General features: G+C 35.0%; 1 protein-coding gene across 3 annotated transcripts in view; it reads left to right on the forward strand.

Moving 5' to 3' along the window:
• The first annotated feature begins 4575 nt into the window (after nt 1-4575).
• ninaC (STKc_myosinIII_N_like and MYSc_Myo21 domain-containing protein ninaC) overlaps nt 4576-24144 on the forward strand; it is a 47070-nt gene continuing 27501 nt past the window's right edge. The window contains exon 1 of one of the 3 annotated variants that reach the window (XM_090160348.1): nt 4576-4908. The gene's annotated coding sequence lies outside the window, so the exon portion shown is untranslated. Of the gene's footprint in view, nt 4909-7443; nt 7460-24144 lie in introns of those variants that run through there. The other 2 variants (XM_090160350.1, XM_090160349.1) reach the window with 2 other exon arrangements.

Below are 24144 nucleotides of genomic sequence, written 5' to 3' on the forward strand. Positions count from 1 at the left end.
AATATACACTATTTACAAGTCTGATAGAGTTGTAAGTCGGAAAATGACCGAGGCCTTTTTTCCGGAAAAGTTTCCGTATTTTTCCGAAAAAATATAAAAAGTTTTCATTCCATGATTAGACTAATATTGTTTGCAAATTTAAATAAAACGGAATTTTCGCCTCATTTTTTTAAATTTAAAAGTAAAACTAAACATCTAGACTAGTTTAAACTAATTAACAATGTAACACTATTATTGTTTTGTAGTATGTTTACTGTTATTGGACATTTTATATCGATAAAAAGTTAAAAACATTAAAAACCCTTAAAACGTAATTTATGTCTAATTTTTTTCCGATTTGCGGAAAATTTTCCGTAATTCAAAAAATTTGCCAGAAAATTTTTTGCATTTTATTTTTCCGGAAAATTAACATCTCTAGAATATAACCTCAGGTTTGCAGCTCTGGCCGCTCTTGCCTTTGGCTTTAAAAATGTTTGGCGCCACTGTACAGGGTAATTTGGAAAATTGAAGGGGTTTTCCATATAGATTGCTTTGCTTTAAAGCGAGGAATTTTATTAGACCAAATCGGGGCCCCGATTTGCGTAATAGAGTTTATCATGTTAAAAATGTATATATTCTCTATTTGATCTTGACAATTGGAATGTCGTTGGGTATTTATCCCTCGAAGAACATTAGTGCCGCGACGCGCCTCGCAAACCAAATGCCAAAAGACGCGAAAAGGGAAATCGGTCCTTATTTTTGTTACTATAACGATTTTGAATCTCGTTTTGCTTGACTGGAGCTACATTGATGAACGTAATTAAAAGCGTAGAAATTGTCGACTATTTATAAGCTCGTTTACGTCGTTTAGAGCCATCAACGACTCTGCCATCCGTGTCTTGGTTTTTACGAGGATGTTTTAATAACTTCGGAACCTCTTACGATGGAACCTTCGCGGGAAATCATAACGGAAATAGGTTTTGCCAAGATAATAATCGAATATTTAGTCCCAAGGACAGTTTTACCATAATGTTATTCATTCGGTTTCAAACTTCTTGAGTTTCGTTCTCATTTTGTTAAAAGGGTAGAATCGAGGATTGCAACGATTGCACCGCGAGCCTGTAATCAAGACGTTAATTCTTTGATTTTGACGTTAAATGTGTTGACATACGTTTTGTATAAGTGTGTCTGTTTAAATTTTTACCGATTCCCTTCTTGCTCGTCGCGTCATAGGCCTACGTCATAGCTAAGCTCCGCCTGAAAACGGCCGCCATGACCTTTCACTACGTCACAAATCACGAAATAAACACCACGTGACCATATTAACTGTGAGAAAATAATCGTTGGGGTGGCGGAGTGGTTAGCACTTTCGCCATGTAAATCGGCCACCTGAATTAATGGCTTCAAAAGTCGCTTGATGACTTAAGCCTAAGGTGGTGACTTGGGTATCAGCCTAGCCTCGCAGCCAAAGTAGCCGGGCTCGGTCCCAGCTTGCGGCACTGAGTAAAAACTCAGAACAACTCCTTCCACGTTGAGTTTGATAGGTATCTTTCCCCAAGTTCTTCGGTTTCCCCTTCCATAAAAAATTGTAGAGGACTAGAGGTTATAGAAAGTGTTGGCTCGCATGGCATGCAGGGTTTGCCACCATCCTCCTACGCGTTGTAACCCGGCCACCTGTTTAATGCATTAAAAGTCGCTCGATGATTTGGGCCTAAGGTGGTGCCTTGGGTATTAGCTTAGCTGATTATTATTATTATAATTATCATGGTAAGCTATGATTTGATGGATTTCGGAAAAGTTCGTTAGGTCTAGTGCGTGCTCTTTGCCTCTTCGTCGTAGCCACATTATCACTCATGAGTGTGTATGACACTATGGCTGAGACAGGTCATGGAGTTTATCCCTGGTACTTCTAAGAAGAGAGCCATTGACTTGTGAGTTGCTCTCACTCTTCAAGAGTGGTATCAGGGTGGTCACGGACCTACTCTTAGGTCACTGCCAGCTAAATAACGGAAGTTAGTGAAGCGAATTCTAAGCACGCGCAGAATTCCTCGCGCCTTTCTAACTTTGACAATCTATAGTTTCGCTCGTGCCTCGCGATCGCGTGATTTCGTTTCCATGGTAACCCACTCAATAGCGTAACGATTATATGAATTTGATCATTTTCGGATCCGCTTATTGTAGGTTCCGTGTGAAACAAGGTCTCATTGAAATTTTTTCCATGGAAATGTTATACAGAGGCATACTTACAGGTGATTATGTTACATATGGTCATAGTGAGTGCGTGCGGGAACCACGCGTTGAGGCGGAAAAACACCGCGCGATAATTCATCAGTTTCAATAATGTAAAGGTATTTTCAAATACCACAAGTAGAACCAACTTCAATAGTTTTGACACGCGCTTTGATTTTATCGCAATTGGTCAGGATGGTACTTTTGCGCGAGACTAATTTTAAGAACGCCGGGCCTTATTCTTTTTTTTTCAAAACTAATAAACTTTATTTTGGTGCACATGACAACTAGGCCTTATTCAGAGCAAATTTTTTGAAACCGATAGATGGCGGTAATGCTATTGAAACTGGCAAATTCGCTTAAAACCGTCGAGTTAACCGTAATCGTGAAACCAAATTGATGAAAATATATAATTTACAAACGAATCCAAAAGTAATCAAACCCTTCCTGTTTTAGTTATAAACATTAAGAGATAAATTGAAACTGGTAAAATAATTTTGAAGTTGCGTATTTTTCTCGATGGGGGCGCTTATCTTTCTTTGTGTACGTCGTCAATTTACGTCACTGTGCACGTAGCTGTTTGCTTATGGTGTTACCATAAGTTTATAATATTACTACATAAGTGTGACACTTCCTATTCTTCATGTGCAAAAGTTTTACTGAGAGCTATTCACAAGACAGACTGCCGTTTTGCGTCCGCTTGCTAACGTGTCACACGTAACCTTTGACAGCGTCTCGCTAGGGGGAGATTTTCTTCTTGTACTAGCTCTCAGTGAAATATTCCCAAAAGTGGCAAACTTATGGATCAATATTATAGACTTATGGTGTTAACGGGCGTGGATTCCAGAAGGGCTTTATGCTGTTATCTAGCTAGCGTCCAAATTCGCATTAGATTAGATATCGCGTTTAATAGTTTCAAGAATGAATAAGCCCTGTAACTAATTTGAGAGTTAGGGAGAGGGTAGTTTTAGTGGCCCCGGTCCTCAATGGACGGAAGGGGTGGGTTTATGTCAGGGAGGAATAATTCACCATCCATCATCCAGCTCCGAATAGAATTCCACAGGCCTAGTCAGAAATTCACTAATTCTTACTACCGTGAATGGGACCATTGTCCAAAATTCGTCCCCGTATATAAGCTTCGATGGGTCTAATTTCCACCCGGTTTACTTATCAGGTTTCTTATACTTAAATCCTGAATTTTTCTTTCCAGGGTTTTACGTATCAAATTTATAAGAAGGGAAAAATCCAGGAATTCGGATTTTTACCAAAATAATTTCCGAAAGCCATTGGGGGGATATTGCTTTCCTCCTATCTTATGAAGACTCTCTTCCCTTACGTCCTAAAGTTGGTCTTGTCTTACCAATAAATAATCCATTTCTAAAAATATTGTGGAAATATTATGAAATAGTAAAAAAGTGGTTTATTTCTAAATATTTTAATATTGTAATATTTATTTTGTAAATAGTAGTAGCTTTAAGCAGCCGACTCTGCATAGAATCAAATTAAGTTTCAATCAGTAAAAATTAAATTAACTTTAAATCAGTAAAATAAAATGTAGGTAAATTCAATAAAAATAAAATTAAGTTGAAATTAGTAAAATTAATTTGAAGTTTAAATCAGTAAAAAAAATTGAATTTTAAATCAGTAAAAATTATTTAAACTTCAAATTATTTTTACTGATTTAAACTTCAAATTATTTTTACTGATTTAAACTTCAAATTATTTTTACTGATTTAAGCTTCAAATTATTTTTACTGATTTAAACTTCAAATTATTTTTACTGATTTAAGCTTCAAATTATTTTTACTGATTTAAACTTCAAATTATTTTTACAGATTTAAACTTCAGTAAAAATTATTTGAAGTTTAAATCAGTAAAAATAAAATTAGGGTGTAATAAGTAAAATAAAATGAGCTTTAAATGAGTAAAATAAAATTAACTTTAAATGAGTAAATTAAAATGAACTTTAAAAGAGTAAATTAAAATGAACTTTAAATGAGTAAAATAAAATGAACTTTAAAGCAATAATTTAAAGTCAAGTTTAAATTAGTAAAAATAAAATCAAATAACGAGAAAAAATAAACAAATTAATTAAAGAAAACCTCTATATCAAAAATAACAAAACCTCTACATTAAAAGTGACTAATTAATAGCGCAAAGCGATACGGAGAGACCCTGTCGAGATGGAGATTGTGTTTTTTCAAAACGTCGTGGAACTAGCTGGTGACGTAACGAGAAAACGGTTCGTTCATTGGTAAGCTACATTCAATTCGGAAGGCAACAAGAATAAAAAAGAACTGTAGTTTTGGTCTAGTGTTGCGTGTTCCAGTCGGCTAAATTCCGAGTCCCCCACAACCTGTTGAAAAGGGGGGGTAAAAGAATATTTTTGTGTTGCAGTTTTTTGTGATTTTATTTTGTTGCGCGCCGGCGAAATCCCGCGTTGGATAATCGGCCCAGCATCCACTTGTGTAATAACGAGTGAGCCGTAATCACGTAACCTCCGTGTCTCTGGTGAACGTTTTTTAAAGCCACTCTCGCCGTGAAATTTGTTCGCTGTTTGACGTTAGGCCTAATTTTTGGCCTACTCGGTTGTTCCCCTATTAAGTGATATTTAAATTTAATTTCTACGACGATTGTAACGGATTTTGTGGTGATTTTTTGGTACTCATTTTTATTGGAATTTGAAATGTGAATTTTTGGGTGAGTTTGGAATTTTTTTTGTTTTGGTTTAACCACTAGTACACGCGTATTTTAAGTTATTATATTATATTATATTAAATTTAATTGTGACATTGTACTTATTTTATTGGGAATTTGAAATGTGAATTTTGTGGTTTTGATTTTGTCATTAGCACCCGTGTATTTTAGATTGTTACTACCTCCTCCTTGACGCGATATTGTATTTAAATTAAATTATAGTTAAATTTAATTACCACGGTTTTTGCGGTGAATTTTGGTACTCATTTTTATGGGAATTTGAATCGTGAATTTTGTGGTTTTGATCTTGCCATTAGTACATGCGTATTTTAGATTGTGACTACCTCCTCCTTGACGCGATATTGAATTTAAATTTAATGATGTTAATTTAAATTTAATTATAAGGGATTTACGGTACTCGATTTTATTGGTAATTGAAACACTTAGTCTCTAGCTACGGGGTCATTTCGAAACGCTGTACTGGAACCGCGTAGTGTATGAAACCACTGCGTGGTTGCGTAAAAGGCATTATAGGATATGAGTTTCGATATGCTTCGCACATTTTAGGCGCCGTTACATTCCAATAATTTATTGACCCGACCTTTAATCAACCGATAGAGGGAGCCTTCTACGCAAATTGCATCTTAGTAAAGGTACTTCAGTTAATTTCGACAAGTAACAGAAGGTTATAACTGAAGTATCCATCTGGATCATTAAAACGAAACGTGCACCTTCGCAGCGTCGACGCGAATTTCAATGCTAGCGAATTTACCGTTAATTAGTGGTAATGTACGTAGAATTATGGCTAAAGATTTACCTACAATATAGAATGTAAATTTTACACTACGTAGGGATATTTAATTGTATAAATAAACCTATTTTAAATATGTAATTGTTCTACAAACTCACTGTTACTGACTAGTTTTATGATAAAATTCTGCCAATACTGACCATTTTTAGGATAAAATTCTGTCAATATTGACCACTTTTATTATAAAATTCTGCCAATACTGACCATTTTTAGGATAAAATTCTGCCAATACTGACCACTTTTATTATAAAATTCTGCCAATACTGACCATTTTTAGGGTAAAATTCTGCCAATACTGACCACTTTTATTGTAAAATTCTACCAATACTGACCATTTTTAGGATAAAATTCTGCCAATACTGACCACTTTTATTATAAAATTCTGCCAATACTGACCAGTTTTATTATAAAATTCTGCCAATACTGACCAGTTTTATTATAAAATTCTGCCAATACTGACCAGTTTTATTATAAAATTCTGCCAATACTGACCAGTTTTATTGTAAAATTCTGCCAATACTGACCAGTTGTGTTATAAAATTCTGCCAATACTGACCAGTTTTATTGTAAAATTCTGCCATTACTGACCACTTTTATTGTAAAATTCTGCCAATACTGACCACTTTTATTGTAAAATTCTGCCGATACTGACCAGTTTTATTGTAAAATTCTGCCGATACTGACCAGTTTTATTGTAAAATTCTGCCGATACTGACCAGTTTTATTGTAAAATTCTGCCAATACTGACCAGTTTTATTGTAAGATTCTGCCAATACTGACCAGTTTTATTAAAAAAAAATTAATTACAAAACGAAATCGACAAATCTGATCAAATTTAATGATGGTAAATGTAGTAATAATATTAGTCTTTGTCTGTAGTTTTGATTTTTGAAGGTCGCATTGAGAGTTAAGTAGATGTTTATATAACGGTTTTATTTTTTTAATAGAAAACTCCACGGCGAAATGTCGCCTGAAGCGAAATATTTAATTTGAAAACAGCGAAGTGTTCGGTTCTAGCTTGTAAACTTGTCGCATGTCCTTGATGAGATTGGAATGTAATTAATTTACATTATACAACTACTTACGGCTATCTTAAATGCGAATATTTAGTGATTTGATAATTAATTTCTTAAATTTTGTTCGTTGGTCTTAAGTGGTTTTTTTATTTAAATTGTAAACTTTTGTTTATTTTACTTCGTAGTAAAAAATAGGTACAAGCAATACCAATACTCGAGCCAGGACAATGCATTTAATTCTGTCCTTTAAACCCATACCTTCGAAACAAAGGCTAGTTCACCAAAGGAATATTTTAATTTAGTAATTTCCCTGACGCGAAAAATTGTGGGGGCGTGCTTTTGCCAAAGTTCGCGCTTGTACCTGAGTAGGATCTTCCCACGCGACAAATCCCACGTCATTAGGGCCAGTCAACAACACGTAATCTCCAAATAATACTTATATCATGATCATAGGATAATTTATTCTTGAAGGGGGTTAGTCGACAGTTAGATCAGACACGCAGGGAAGGTGAAGTTTACGTGGGTTTATTTAGGCGTAAAAATTAAATGATCGTATATGTATTGACCTTTCGCGTACGCTTGACCGGCCCTGACCCCTCTTGGTCCAATTCGAGCCAGAAGAAATGACGAATTCTTATCGAAGCTCGTTTGGTGATTTTCCAAAGCACAAAGGGATCGTATTGTATTGACGCCTCTTGTAAAAAATCCGCATTATCATCTCTGTACGGTATGTAAAATTGCTTCTACGTCAATTTCCCCACCCTATTTTCTGGCGCGAAGTTCTTTAATGGCCAATATTTAGGCCTAGTGTTGAAAAGGAATTGATTTTTTTTTTAAATTTATGGTTTATGGGTTAGAATTTTCCTTAACTTTTTCATAATTTGAGAGAAAAAAATCGGTGGGGTGGATGCCAGTTTTCAACATTAGTTTGGCCGATTTGTAAAGATGAAAAATCTATTTTTTTGGGGAAGCAATTTTCGAGTTCGCATTTTTTTCCGTTTTATTGACGAGGAGAAAATTGCAGTATGTTTTGTGAAAGTTTAACTGTAATTGTTGAGGTTAGTACGCGCGTTTTGGCCTGGTTCCACTGCCATTCTAATACAAAAAAGGTATAGATTAATTTAGTGCAGTATAAACTCTCTGTGATAGAAGTGTAGTTCTAAAAATTTGAAACTGCCATTCGAGTACAAAAAACTTTATAGATGAATTTAGTGCTGTAAAAACTCTCTGATAAAAGTGTAGTTCTAAAAATTTAATACGATCTATACTGTCAGGAGTGATTGATTTGGGATGCTTTTGTACCCTGACTCAAATAGTAAAGTAGACAATTGCATATTTTTCAATGAAATATTTTAAAATTGAAGAAAATGTTTAAACATTTTTGCAGTAGTAACCTGTTTTTGCGAAATTCTAGTAAATAATGCATCTTCGTTACAACCGTGTTTGTTTAATTTACAATAACCTAACGACCTTTTCTCGACCTAAGTTTGGTTGTCTATTGTAAACACAAATATTATCCCAAAAACGGCGCTGTAACAATTCCCACTCGGAGGTTTCTAAAAGAGATTTCCTCCTTTCTAAAATATCTCTTGCTATTCCAAAACAATATACAGGGTGCTGCTTGCCTCTGGCACCAACTCGTGCTTTCCCGCAACTCGCGAACGTATTGTAGGTTTGGTGGAATCGAGGGGCTGACCACTATCCGTAATCCGTCTACAAGCCCGTAGCTTTGACTGTACTAAAGTGATTACTTAATCGATTAAATATTTAGCACTACCAAAGGCTGTGATCGCTGTAATCTGTGTAAAGAATTTAAGGAAGTGGTACCAATTCCCGTACGAACAAATGGGGGAAATTGAGCCACTGACTGGGTAGACCAGCTCTCTCCACTCTGCAACTCCTTGCTCCACCTTTTTTCGTTTATTCTCCCAAACGTACAAAACACCAGCGTGGTGCTGTGAACTCAAGGGACAGCGCGACACCCGGTGCAGGATGCGTCTCTCTAAAGACATGCAAAATAATGCGTTTGATAGTTCCTCGTATTATTTTAACCCAGTTCTTTGTTTTAATGAATAGAAATTCCCACGCGTCCCGTTTCAATTAAATCTCTCTAAAGTTTAATTACAATTTCGCCCTTGACAAACTCAAATTATTCATTTTAGGGCAGTAAGTATACCCCGAGCGAAATTTGTACAATTAAATAACAGGCGACCACTCTTCTTAGAAAATGGGAAGTTAAAAATACTCGAAACCACTATCCGATAACTCGAGGCGAGTCGACGTAAACTTTACGAAAGCTAAGAATTTAACCTCGGGGAATTAAATTCTGATTTCCTTCTTTAATATCAACCTAAGTTTACAATTTAAGGTTAATTTAAACGCGTAGTTTTTACCCACTCCCCGCCTTGAATAATACCCGTCCATTTTACCGAGTAAAAACGTCGTAGGTAACATCCCGCCCATTGGACTTAAATAATTTCCAACATACGCGAAGGGAAGCCTTGAAAAAGCCAAAATTGTCCGCCGTCTAAAAGTAGTTATTAGCATTACCGTGGAAGATGTCAGGAAATATTTCGCCCTAGGCTGATCTGGATGGAAATGGATGGAAATTTCCAAGGCTAGTTTTCTATGTAATAAGTTTATTTGGTCGGAATATATTAAATAACTTATTTGCCAAGTTTCAGTTATGTTTAGGAATTCTTTAAATTATATTTTTCGGTATCAAATATTAAAGAAAGTTTAAATATTATCCCGTTCCGTTATTGTGGAGTATTATAAAGAATCGAACAAGCCGTATCTGAAGCATTTTCAAGCCAGGCTCAGAGGGTAGTGACCCAATAGACGCGGTACTTTATATCGTCTAGTCTCGAATAAAGAGATGCCTTCAAATTCGCTCTTAACGGAGCGAGTGGGGGGTCCTTCGTTGCGTCGACCCCAGGAAATAGAAACCACTGCAAGGTCATGATTCTGAAATATATTTACAGGTTTCTTCTGCATCAGCTTAGCGGGGACTTAGAGAGTGATAAAAAGCCGGTTGAATCACTTTGATATTGAGGTACTTGGGAATTCTCAAGATAGCCTAATCGAAATTATTCGTAAAGAAGCAATATAATTTTTTGTGAAAGTTACCACGTACGAAACCATTATTCCAAAGTCCTTGATTTTATTATTTTAATTTTGATTTTGTTATCTCTTGATTTTATTTAATTTTTTAAAATAATAAATAGTTGTCTTATTTTTAAATTATTTATAATTTGTGTTTGTGAAGTCTTGGCAACCAGATCGAATAGGCTTGGCCTCAGTACAATTTCCAAGAAATTGTTTTTATTTCAGAATTTTTTAAATTTTAAATTCTTGTTATGTTTTAAATTATTTGTAATATTGGCAGTCCTAGTAAGTACCTTGAAAATGAAGTTTATTTTAAAAATAAATATTTATTATTATTACGTTTAAATTTAAGTGGGAAGTAAATAGTCAGGTTTAAGCCACACCTTGTAATCGTGAACGGGGAAACTTGTTAACGTAGCTTTATTTTATACAATATACTCTTCTACAAGTCTCCCGTTCACGTTCATTCGTCTAATGTCTTCTTTTACAGAACGCTTTGGTGAATTTGTTTACGAGTCGAGTTCGTTCAATCTGTTATATGAGATACCAAAATAACCTTTTCTACGGGACATTTTCGTAGTGTTGGCTTGTGGATTTAATGGTGGTCCTCGCGACGATCAAACGTTACGTACAAAGCGATTAAAAAATAAGCGACAGAATGGGGAAAAGTGTCACGGTAAATAGGTTGTGTCGCCTGTCGCGCAGCTGTAAATGTCGCACGACGGGTTCCTCGTTCTGAAAAAGCGGCAAAATAGCTGTAGTTTACGTGTACGCCGTTTAGCCATTGTAGGTGTATTTTATTAAAGTACTTTTATGTACAATTATTAATTTTATTCGCGAAATTCAGGATACGTTTTTTTTTGGTAGAATTTCAACAATTTATCATTTGTTTGGGAGGATGAAATTGTTTTGACACACTGACACTGTGAATTCTCCGGGTTATTCGTGAAAAAATACGTTCAATATTTATTCAGTTTTTGTTTGTAGGGGTGTGATTTTTGAAACTGTATATTTTGAAAAAGTTTCTATCTTGTCAAATCAAGATTGTATGGATGGAATTTATTTAGTAATATAGGGTAGGCACGGGCAACACGGAATACTTTTTACAAATACTTAAATAACTTCCGTTTCAATAAAGCCAGAAATTGTATTATTCTTGCAATACAATTTCAGCACCGTGGGTTCAGTTTTTAAGTCCCTTTAGATATTGCACAATCTTCATTTTTCCAAAGACTATATAGCGAATATCAACTTGGAACGGCCTTAGCCCAACTCGGAACACTCACTGCTAACTTAGAACACCATTGATAATGAATTGCCTATAACTCCGAACATATTTTACAAATCCTTGGATAACTTATTTGTAAGCGTAAATACAAATTAAAAGGGGATATTAAGAAGTATTCTTAAGACACATTTTCACAAATTTGCAACTTTCTAAGTTAGCCAAATTTTAAATAAACTCAATTTAGGCCAAGGTGGTTTTGCTGGCGAACTCCGAAACCCTACTCTCGAACTCCGAAACCCTACTCTCGAACTCCGAAACCCTACTCTCGAACTCCGAAACCCTACTCTCGAACTCCGAAACCCTACTCTCGAACTCCGAAACCCTACTCTCGAACTCCGAAACCCTACTCTCGAACTCCGAAACCCTACTCTCGAACTCCGAAACCCTACTCTCGAACTCCGAAACCCTACTCTCGAACTCCGAAACCCTACTCTCGAACTCCGAAACCCTACTCTCGAACTCCGAAACCCTACTCTCGAACTCCGAAACCCTACTCTCGAACTCCGAAACCCTACTCTCGAACTCCGAAACCCTACTCTCGAACTCCGAAACCCTACTCTCGAACTCCGAAACCCTACTCTCGAACTCCGAAACCCTACTCTCGAACTCCGAAACCCTACTCTCGAACTCCGAAACCCTACTCTCGAACTCCGAAACCCTACTCTCGAACTCCGAAACCCTACTCTCGAACTCCGAAACCCTACTCTCGAACTCCGAAACCCTACTCTCGAACTCCGAAACCCTACTCTCGAACTCCGAAACCCTACTCTCGAACTCCGAAACCCTACTCTCGAACTCCGAAACCCTACTCTCGAACTCCGAAACCCTACTCTCGAACTCCGAAACCCTACTCTCGAACTCCGAAACCCTACTCTCGAACTCCGAAACCCTACTCTCGAACTCCGAAACCCTACTCTCGAACTCCGAAACCCTACTCTCGAACTCCAAACACCTAAGAATGAGTATGCCACGTATGCCTAGGTATTTAGGTAGGTATAAAAACATAAGTTTTGTATTTAGGCACTGAGCCTAGACATAGGTCGTATTTTTCTAATTTTAAAGACTAATATTTAAACAAACCTGAGCTGCCGTTGTCAATCTGTATTTTCCCGCTGCAATCATTGAGCCGACGCCATAACTCTCCACTAGGCCTAAAGTCTTTTTTGCTTTAAAGGCCATAGGCATATTATAAAGCAAATATTTAATAAATTTTATACAACAACGACCTGCTTAACTAAGGTGACAAAAAATTCCGTGTAAGCTTATACAGAAAAATTAAATATTTTCGGTCCAATTTTACAGAAGCTCTAAGATGTGAAATTAGTAGATTGCTTAGCTTCTCATTATCTCTTAGCGCATCCTTGACCTATAACGCTAGCTTTCTTCTGCCAAACAATCAGTTTTCCGACCCCTAAAAAACGAAATTTTAAAAACATAAGTAAAAACGTGTTTTCACGGCTACGCCAAAATCCTTTTGGCAAATTTCGAGAGAGACGCGGCACATTGCTGTGTTAGAAAAAACGCTTTCCAATTTTTAATCCACCCCATCGAGATAAATAGGATTCTGGTAATGCGTAACGTTCCAAACCTTTGTCTGCCAGGAAAAAGCCCTCATTTTCGAACGAAAAAAGTTTACTTTTACCGATTCTAGCGAGAACACAGCCAAAACTTTACCGTACGTATATAGAGTCTGATAAACTGAATGTTTTTAATATAGCACAGTTTGTTTACAAATTTTTCTTTACAAAATATATTTAGTTAAAAGAAATTACAGAATTAAAAGTGGGCCATTTTAATTCGATCGTATCGATTGTGTTTAGATTGGTTTTAAAAAATTGAAACATCTTCCAGGATTTAGTACTTTTCGAGGCTTACCTGTTTTTTTTTTATTCGTCCAACTGCTCTCTACCACGGTACCTTTCGCCGAATTGTCACCTGACCAAATTTGAATCAGTATTTTTTTCGATTTAACCGTAAAGAATAATGACACACTCGAGCAAGTCTCGAAGTATTGTTTTTGAATGTTCGTGCCTGTTATCGTTTCTTCCCTTCCAGACGACCCGTTCCCGGATGGTTCATTAAATTTTTGTCTCGTATTATGCCCATCGATCGAGTCTCGTTTTTGGATTTAATTGTCCGACGGAGGTTTTATGCTTTGTCAAGTTTCCTCCCTGGACGAGTCATTTTATCACGGTTTAATTTTAAATATTTTTTGTAACTTCAGATGAAAAATATTGTCAATTTAACCGAAACTACAACATCTAGGGCGTGTAAAATGTTCGGCATCTTAACCCCAACTAACCGCGTGAAAAGATGGTCAAATCGGCGAAAAACAGAAACGAGAATTTTCAATATAATCTAGTCTCGTAATCTCGCGTGGTCAGGAAAACCGTCAAATTTCGATTTTTATCGGCTAGCTCGTTTCCCATTTTTGTAACGAACGTTGCCAAAATGTAAAGGTACAATCAGGATGGGAAAATCTTTTACGTCCGGAGGAACCATTATGTTTATTATTTGGTAACTGTCCAATTGAACCCAATTGGCCCCCCTTTCAGTCTCAGAGACAGATAAAAAGTCCCAAAATTTGTCGATTGCGCTTTTATGAAAATTTCCCTTTGTCCTTTGTATCGTACGGCTACAAAGGAAGTTCCAAAAAGCTCAGTCAATTGTTACGATTTCACCCCTTTCCTGGCCCACCGTAGATCATTACCTTCAAAATAAAAAAGTGGTATTTATATACCGTTCCTCTGGTAACGTGTCGAAGTCGAAACTAGATTCTGCCGATCGTTGAATGCCTAGTTTTTTATCGTTTACTTGGAGATTTAATTTGTATTGTTTGTGGCGCTGTTTAAGAGGTGGAAGGAGTGTCGAATTGGCGTGCATCCCGGAAGAGGCCATTTCGCTTTCGTCACGGTTTCCCATTTCCCTTCTTTTGAACACTATAATCCCCTTTAACTTTTGATAAAAAAACCTTCATTATTATCCGATTTATTCGTCTACTTTTAAACGCACGTACTTCAAAACGTGGCTCGCAATCTTACACTGGTACTGAAGAATCGATTACTTACAATAACTTTACATAATCGGAATTTTAATTTTTTAATCGTGATATTTCCCTGCAATATTCTTTTTAGCTTAAATGATTGAAATATTACTAATTATTTTTTTCAATCATTTAAGCTAATTTTCTAGAAAGAAAAATATATTCAAATTAGGAAATTAAATGCCATAAATTTATAGATCTAGAAGCGCCAAAAATTTAAATATCTAAGCGCCAAAATTTAATTATCTAAGCGCCAGAATTTAATTATCTAAGTGCCAGAATTTAATTATCTAAAAGCGCCAGAATTCAGGAATCTAAAAGTGCCAGAATTTAGGAATCTAAAAGTGCCAAAATTTAATTATCTAAGCGCCAGAATTTAGGAATCTAAAAGTGCCAAAACTTAAGAATCTAAAAGTGCTAAAATTTAATTATCTAAGCGCCCAAATTTAATTATCTAAGCGCCCAAATTTAATTATCTAAGCGCCAAAATTTAATTATCTAAGCGCCAAAATTTAATTATCTAAGCGCCAAAATTTAATTATCTAAGCGCCAAAATTTAAGAATCTAAAAGCGCTAAAATTTAAGAATCTAAAAGCGCTAAAATTTAAGAATCTAAAAGCGCTAAAATTTAAGAATCTAAAAGCGCCAAATTTTAAGAATCTAAAAGCGCCAAATTTTAAGAATCTAAAAGTGCCAAAATTTAAGAATCTAAAAGCGCCAAAATTTAAGAATCTAAAAGCGCCAAAATTTAAGAATATAAAAGTACTAAAATTTAAGAATCTAAAAGCGCCAAATCTTACGAAATTCTGGTAAAGGTTTAGTTGATCACGAACCCCTTAATCTCAATTCACTTCAATGTATTCGCGTTGGTTTGTTAGTATAACATCTAACGTACACAGTGTACATGATGGTTTAACTCCAACAAGGACCATTCTTGTATAAATATACTGAGAAATAAGTATTTTGATAACACTGATAGCTTATCCCTTTCGGGAAACGTCTATCGGTGAACGCAAATTGCGACTCTGGTTGGATGACGTTCGCACCCTTTTTCGGAGCGTGTCCTACATCCAGTGTCTAAAGAGAGCCATTGTGGCCCTGTATTTACGGCTATTTGCACCTTCCCCGTAATCACAAGCGATGGATATTTCGAAGAGAGGAGAATTCGATAGCTGGACCCGATGTAGTTCAGCCAAGAACGGTTTCCTATAAAGTGCCGTGACCTCACGCGCGAATCTGGAAAACACTAATCTCGCCACACTTTTTTTATCAGCAATTTTGGTCCTTTATGTCGCTTCCTCGTGTGGGAGACTCGCCGTTTTGTTCTTTGGGGTATTGTGCTACTTTTTAATTGCTACGCTATTGTTATCTCTCAGAAGCCTTTGTTGCGCATTTCTATTATCTTTCGTTGGTTACGCGTTCAGTGTTAGTCGAAACTAGGTGTTTCTACTTCTACTGCCGGTTTTTACCGCTATTTGTAGTGTCATTTTGTCATTGAATTATAGTACAAATAGTAGAGTATATCACGCAGATTTTTCTGCTGTTTTTAGTGTTAATTTATCGTGGAATTAGTAAAAATAGTTAAGGTTTGTCACTCAGTAGATACATGTAGTGTTAATTGATCATGGAATTAGTACAAATAGTAGGTTTTTACCACGCAGTAGATACAGGTGCTTTTAGTGCTATTTGTAGTGTTAAGTGATCATGGAATTAGTACAAATAGTTGGTTTTAACACGCAGTAGATGTAGGTGCCTTTAATTTAATTTGTAGTGTTAATTTATAATTGTGTTAATAAAATTAATCGGTTTTACCACGAAGTAGATGCCGGTGCTTTTAGTGCTATTTGTAGTGTTAATTTATAATTGAGTTAATACAATTAGTAGGTTTTATCACGCAGTAGATAAAGGTGCTTTGTAGTGTTAATTTATAAAATGAGTTTATAAAATTATGTTTTATCACGCAGTAAATACTGATTATTTCGGTGCAATTTTTAGTACGGAATAGTAGGTAAAATCGTGCATCATCGATACGAATTCCGAATGTCATTAAACCTTTCGCGAAAATATGCAAATAGGAAAAATGGGTACTTAATTTTCTGACGAAACCGTGTTATTTGGCGATTTTCTTGTAGGTCATTGGCTCACTAAACTTATCTCCAACCGCGTACTATTGGTTTAGTAGAATGTTAATTTTAATTTGCGGAATCGTACGAAGTAGAACACCGTCCGGAGTGGAAGGCGGGGTGTGGTTTCGCAGTTTTAATGAACGATATTCATTTTTCCGTTTTACGGTTCCAAAAAAAGATCCTATAAATTTGTTCGAATTTGTAGATTCGTTCCGCGCGCTTCCCCATCTGACGTTGCTGGGAGACGAATTTCTCATTTTGGCGCCTAATGACCTGTGGAGTTCGTCGATTTAGGCAAATGGATCAAACGGCGTCCGGCGATGGACGCGCTCACGCGGCGCCCAGATCGGCCTTCCATTTCGATCACCACATTTTTCGCCTCGTTACTTCCCTCGGCGCGCCCCTTTTTTGCGCCCTGTAATTCGTATCCTGACAGGCCCACTCAAATATATACATCTTCTTAATCTATTGCCTTTAAATTTTAATGGTTTTAGGATGAGTGATATCTCTAAAATAGAGAAGCAGATACGTTACCATTCCCACCCATTCCCGTTAAAAGCCTTCCCACCCATTCCCCTTAAAAATATTCTCATTTCCACTCATTCCCGTTGAAACCTTTCCACCCATTCCCCATGAAAATATTCTAATTTCCACCCATTCCCCATGAAAATATTCTCATTTCCACCCATTTCCTTTGAAACCTTTCCACCCAGTGACCCATTCCCCATGAAAATATTTTTAATTTCCACCCATTCCCGTTGAAAACCTTTTCACCCATTTCCCTTGAAAATATTATCATTCCCACCCATTCCCCTTGAAAATATTATCATTTCCATCCATTCCCCTTGAAAATATTATCATTCCCACCCATTCCCCTTGAAAATATTATCATTTCCATCCATTCCCCTTGAAAACATTCCCAGCCATTCCCGTTGAAATCCTTTCCACCCATCCCCCTTGAAAATATTTCCAGCCATTCCCCTTGAAAATATTTCCAGCCATTCCCCTTGAAAATATTTCCAGCCATTCCCCTTGAAAATATTTCCAGCCATTCCCCTTGAAAATATTTCCAGCCATTCCCCTTGAAAATATTTCCAGTCATTCCCCTTGAAAACCTTTTCACCCATTCCCTTTGAAAATATTATCATTTCCATCCATTCCCCTTGAAAATATTATCATTCCCACCCATTCCCCTTGAAAATATTATAATTTCCATCCATTCCCCTTGAAAATATTATAATTTCCATCCATTCCCCTTGAAAATATTATAATTCCCACCCATTCCCCTTGAAAATATTATCATTTCCATCCATTCCCCTTGAAAATATTATCATTCCCACCCATTCCCCTTGAAAATATTATAATTTCCATCCATTCCCCTTGAAAACATTCCCAGCCATTCCCGTTGAAATCCTTTCCACCCATCCCCCTTGAAAATATTTCCAGCCATTCCCCTTGAAAATATTTCCAGTCATTCCCCTTGAAAACCTTTTCACCCATTCCCTTTGAAAATATTATCATTTCCATCCATTCCCCTTGAAAACATTCCCAGCCATTCCCGTTGAAATCCTTTCCACCCATTCCCCTTGAAAATATTTCAAGCCATTCCCCTTGAAAACCTTTTCATCCATTCCCCCTGAATACCTTTTCACCCATTCCCCTTGAAAATATTCTCATTCCCAGCCATTCCCCTTGAAAACAATTCCCACCCATTCCGGTTGAAACAATTCCCACCCATTCCCGTCCCCTTTCGGTTTTCGCTCAAATATTTACTATCCATCCGTTACCATTCCCGTTTAAATAAATTTCATTCCAATTCTGTTTAAATATTTGTTATCCATCCGGTACCATTTCCATTCCATTCCATTCCATTCGAAAACATTCCTATTCCATTTTCTTTAAAATATTTGTTACCCATCAATTACCATTTCCGCCCATTCCCGTTGAAAAATTTGCCGTTCACATTCCGTTTTCGTTCAAATATTTCCCATTCCATTCTCGTTGAAAAAATCCCATTCCAATTCCGTTCAAAATATTACCATCCCATTTTCGTTGAAATATTTACCCATTTGTTACCATTCCATTTTCGTTGAAATATTTACCCATTTGTCACCATTATATTTTCGTTGAAATATGTACCCATTTGTTACCATTCCATTTTCGTTGAAATATTTACCCATTTGTTACCATTCCATTTTCGTTGAAATATGTACCCATTTGTCACTATTATATTTTCGTTGAAATATGTACCCATTTGTCACTATTATATTTTCGTTGAAATATGTACCCATTTGTTACCATTCCATTTTCGTTGAAATATTTACCCATTTGTTACCATTCCATTTTCGTTGAAATATTTACCCATTTGTTACCATTCCATTTTCGTTGAAATATTTTTTTGGGGGTCAATCGATGACTATTAAAGTTATATATTCGATTTTAAATTTTAAATTCATTTTCAAATAAGTTTTTAAGATTTATTAATTTAAATCATTATTAATTTTATAATAACGTTTCCACTGAAATGTTTTGAAATTGATAGGGTATCGGGAAATGGAAAGTAGGTCTAAAAATCTAGGGTATTAAGAACTGGTAAAACAGTCGGGATGAACACGTTCTTAAGTCGCTCACCTTACTAAAAAATAATGGAAATATAAAGTTAAAAACTTATCTAATTTGACCTTTAAAGGTCGTTTAAAATCCTTGTTAAGGAAGAACTTGAAAAGTCGGCGAATTTTAATCTGAAAATATTGAAAACTTTGAATCATAAAATGTTGAAAAACTTTGAATCGGAAAATGTTGAAAAACTTTGAATCGGAAAATGTTGAAAAACTATGGCTTTGAAAATATTGAAAAACTATGGCTTTGAAAATATTGTAACTACTAACAATTCGAAGCTATAGTATACTATAAACTAGAAAAGTATGATAAATTCTTTTGGGAACAGTGTTAAACACAATATAAAAATTAAATTAAATAAAAAATTTGTAATTTTATGGGTATTGATCCATACGGTACTTGAGAAAGTATATTATCCTGTTGTCCGCTAATTTTAATTTTAATTTCCTGGATAGGGTTTTATTCGCCTTTGAACTGTCCATCACGCACGCGCTGAGAAACCGAAAAATACTTATCGACACACTATTTTATGGCCATTTTTCGGCCTTTCTAAATGTGCACGTCCGCGAGTCACAACTCGTCAAGAGGATATTACAATGAAAAAGTTTAGTTAAATAATTCCTTTACCCGAACGTTTATTATACATTTTAGTTTAAACAGTTACTTAAAACCGTATTTTCAAAAATCAAATGTAAATATTCAGAAGAAACAATTTGTTTAGTATTAATGGATTCATGATGCAAATAACGGTTAGATTTTCGTTAAAATATTTATTTTATTTTGGTTTTCGTTTACGTATTACGTTTGAGTGAACATTGAAAATTTTTACTCGCTATAAAAAGTTTCATTTAACACCGCCGTGACCTATTTCGTGATCAAATAAACGGTTTTATCACTTTATATTCGTATTAGGGTTAAGGTGGTGGAATCTCACTGCGTAAAATTTTATAGTAAAATTGTGAGCAATTTTTGGACAAATATAATTGCTCGTGAGTAATTTTTACATACCTACCTATTTATCAGAGTGCAAAATTTAAGTAAATTTAAATATAATTTGAGAAAAGCCATTTTGGTTTTCAATCCAGCCTAATAACAAAAAATAATATAAACATAAGTACCGTAACAAAATAAGTATTAAACTTTCTATTTGAACAATCCGAATTTTGGTAATGATCGTTTGTTACGCCAATGACCAAATCGTTACACGACTAAAAAGCTTTAGCCAGGGCTAAACGATTACTTTGGTAAAATAGTGGTAAATCATTGAATCAGAACATAAAATTGACTATTATAAGTAGCTATTTTCTCACGTACTCACCACCTTCACACTATCTTGGCAGTAATTTGGACAATGAAGCAAGTATGATGTGAAGGGTTGATGGAAAATGTTCGGTATTTTACCGAAAAAAAGTTATCATTCCATGATTAGCCTAAAATTGTCGGAAAATTGAAATTTCGAGGCATTTTTGCATTATTTTGTTGAATTCAAAAGTAAAACTAAACCTTGAGACTAATCTAGAATAAAACTAAAATAAGTTTTAATTTTTTATTTTTCGAAATTTGGAAAATTTTATGGAATATTTTGCGAAAATATTTCGGCATTTATTTTTTCCGGAAAAATAACAACTCAAGTTTATTATGTAACTTATGATGTAATGTAAATATTCTTGAAAGAGGTTTAAAGTATTGAGCCAATTTAATCCAAAAACACGTATCTTGACTTGCCTGATTTTTACTTTCTAATATAACAAGAAAACACACCCCTTCATAAAGCATAAATCACATAAAATATAATTACCAGTAATCATTCCAAAAACCCGAAAGGATAAAATTTCCATGGTATCCAATTAACCCGGTAACCTGCCCAAACAAAACGCTTAGTTATAATTTTATGAGCATTTTCATCTCAATTCTTTAATAATAAACAAAGGCAAATAGAATAACTTTATATCAGCCATCTTTTCTTTTGGTAAGTTCTCTTTGACGTCTTTATGCGCTCTGGTGCTTCCAATTAAATGAAACTTAAACTATATTTTTCAACCTTCTTTTCCCCTTTAGAATAATGTTGGTCTGAAAAATATGTGATAAGAATACGATTAAAATTCATTTATTCTTTTATAATGAGACTGTTATTCGCATTATAGAATCTGTATGAAAAAGCGCGTAATAATTTAAAAAATAAAGAATGTTAATATAATAATTTTATAATTAATTTCTCTGATGTATCACTTGGAAGTTTCGTAAACCCGACTTCGTTTACGGGTTTTTTAACCTTCGCGTTTTATTGTTTTACTATTTTACCACGTGCCAGAGACGTTTAACAACTTTTGCTTTCTCAACTTTTGAAGAAATTTATAACTTTGAACTTGAAAAAAGAGGTAGAACCTGATTTCGCGATAATGTAAACACGGGGTTGCAATTTATTTAAAAATACGGATTTTATATTGACTTGTACCAAGAATGTATTTATTTATACATGTATTTAGGAAGAATGATTATGTTGCGACAATCGCCGGGCACGTTGAACGCCTTTCCCCCGTCTCGCGCGGGGGGAAAGACAAAACGTCACCGGCGTTTGATTTCCATCGCGTTAGGTGACGTAAATTTTAAGCAGCCAATGAAATACCGGGACTATTCGTTTTATTTTAAGCGGAGGAGCGTACTGGGGGGACCAACGGGTGGATTGAGAGAAAGGCTAAAAAACGTCTCGACATAGACATTCTCCCTAGGTAAAAATAAAAACATTCTTGCTTGTACTCAAGGGGAAGGTCACTTCCATTTTGAGTGCGTCTTAATCATAGTAAAATTTAATCACGATTTAATCTATCCAATTACGATTTAAACGACATTTAATCATTCTAATCATGATTTAATCTTTTTAATCAGGATTTAATCATTTTAATCACGTTTAATCAATATAATCGGTCGAATCGAGATTTTATAATCAAAATCAAAACTAAAGTACGATTATTTAATATTTATTTTTAATATTGATGGTTATATCATAGACTAAGGAAGGTTTCACAAGGACATTTCGCGCGCGAATTTATAACCATGTAAAGTCTCAGCACGGGAGGGCGCCACGTATATCAAAATGCTGGTGCGAACCAAAGACTAGTGAACAGCGAAGCATACACCATATACACTTTAGGGACTTAAATCTAGTAGCACGTGCTTTTCATTTATCCCAAAAAACACGTGGCTTTGATGGTAAACAGTAGTGAGCTTTTAATAATGAGTTCCATTGAAGATGACTTTGAAAGCCTATTTAATGGTATGTACCAAGTTTTTAAATATTATATCTCTAAGGTAATTCATTAACATATCAATTGTTTCAGATTCAATGTCATCATTATCATCAGTTGGTGAGAATGAACCTATAACATTGGTTACTGATCAAATTTGTAATGGTAAATGACTAAATGTATATCAAATTCGTTGACTAAATATAATTTATATGGATTAGAGTCTCAATCATTCTTCACCGGTCTATGGTTATATCGCATTTGAATTTGATTGAAATGTTGAAAAAATAACTTATCACATTTTATTTAAAACATCCGAAAACATCACAGCTTTGTGACAAGTTGAAACGCGAGTTATCACAGCTTAGTAATTAAGGTAAATTTGTAATAGGAACTACATTTTTTCATATTAAATTATTCTAATCCGCTCATTCTAATCACGCACAATTATAATCATTCCAATCACCAATATAATCATTCTGATTCTTGTTCTAATTTCTGATCGCGATTTAATCATACTAATAACGATTTAATCGTTTCAATCAGGATTTAATCATACTAATAACGATTTAATCGTTACAATCAGGATTTAATCATTTTAATAACGATTTAATAGTTACAATCAGGATTTAATCATTAAATCATGATTAAATCATATTTAAACATCCTAATCATGGTTCAATGCGGTTTTATCAACATAATCTTGATTAAATTGAATTTTATCAAAATAATCACGATTAAATCAGATTTAGTCTTTGGGGGGTGCGTCGTTAATCAAGGAAGTGACCTTCCCCTCGCTTGTACTAGACGTATAATATATATAATAATAATAAATAATAATCAGCTATAGGCACCCAAGGCCGAGGGGTCGGACACTTGCCATTATTTTGTACGGGATTTCGGGATTTCGGGATTTCGTAGAGATTTTGGCTATTTTATCATTACTTTTTGAAGTGATTTTGGGATTTCAATGTTAATTTACCATGTAGAGAGGATTACAAGATTTTGCGATTTTAGACCAAGTGTACCGGATTTTGATAATTGTCCGACCCATCGCCCAAGGCACCACCTTTGACCCAAGTCAGCTAGCGACTTTTAAAACCATAAATTGGGTAGCCGGGTTACAATGCGTAGGAGGGTGGTGGCAAGCCCTTCATTGCCGTTAATCTCTACAAGTTTTTATGGAAAGGGGAAACCGAAGAGCTCGGGGAAAACCCCTTTGCCTTAGAGAGATATTGGTATACTACATACTGCCAATGTTTTTCTCTTGATTTTCTTGAAAAACATCATTTAGTGACTTTCTACAGTTATTACACTAGTAAAATGTTGTATAAATACAGTTTAATTGTTACATTTCCCCATGAACCTTCAAATTGTTAAATTACATTTTAAATAATGTATATTTTTTATTTTTGTACGTCTAGATAACTTAATTTTACTTTTATAATTGATAAAAAAATAATTAAATTACCAGTGTACCTTAAAATAATTAATAATTTCGGTTCTGGAATGTGATATGTAAAGCAACATATTTTAGTGACCTTCCCCCTATTAGTGACCCACGTAATTTGGGGACAATTCCAACTTAAAACTATCTACCATTTTGTTATCCTAGGTACATGTATATTTTATATATTTCTTTTAACGCAAATTGATTCGGCTTAAAAAAACACACACCTTAAAGTCGTATTAACGTAATTTCTAATCCAAGCCACCCATAGCGAAATTCTGTATCCTTTTCAGCGAGCGATTTTAAAATTATTTACGACCTAATTTGCATAAATAACCGAGTAAATAATAGCTTCTGGTTGTCATCTGTTATTTACTGAAAAACTCTCTAGTGTATACGGTTTATTTATCCTTAAAGTTCGGGATGTTTTGGAGTATATTTTTTACAGTTGAAAGATAAATTTGCACACGTCTAAGATAAGATTCTTTTGAAAAGTAGCCGCTATATATCACGTAACAAAGATGGTTTTAAAA

The sequence above is a fragment of the Leiobunum rupestre genome, chromosome 10 (genome assembly GCF_980474605.1).
Source record: "Leiobunum rupestre chromosome 10, qqLeiRupe1.1.hap1, whole genome shotgun sequence".
In the NCBI taxonomy this organism is placed as follows: Eukaryota; Metazoa; Arthropoda; class Arachnida; order Opiliones; family Sclerosomatidae; genus Leiobunum; species Leiobunum rupestre.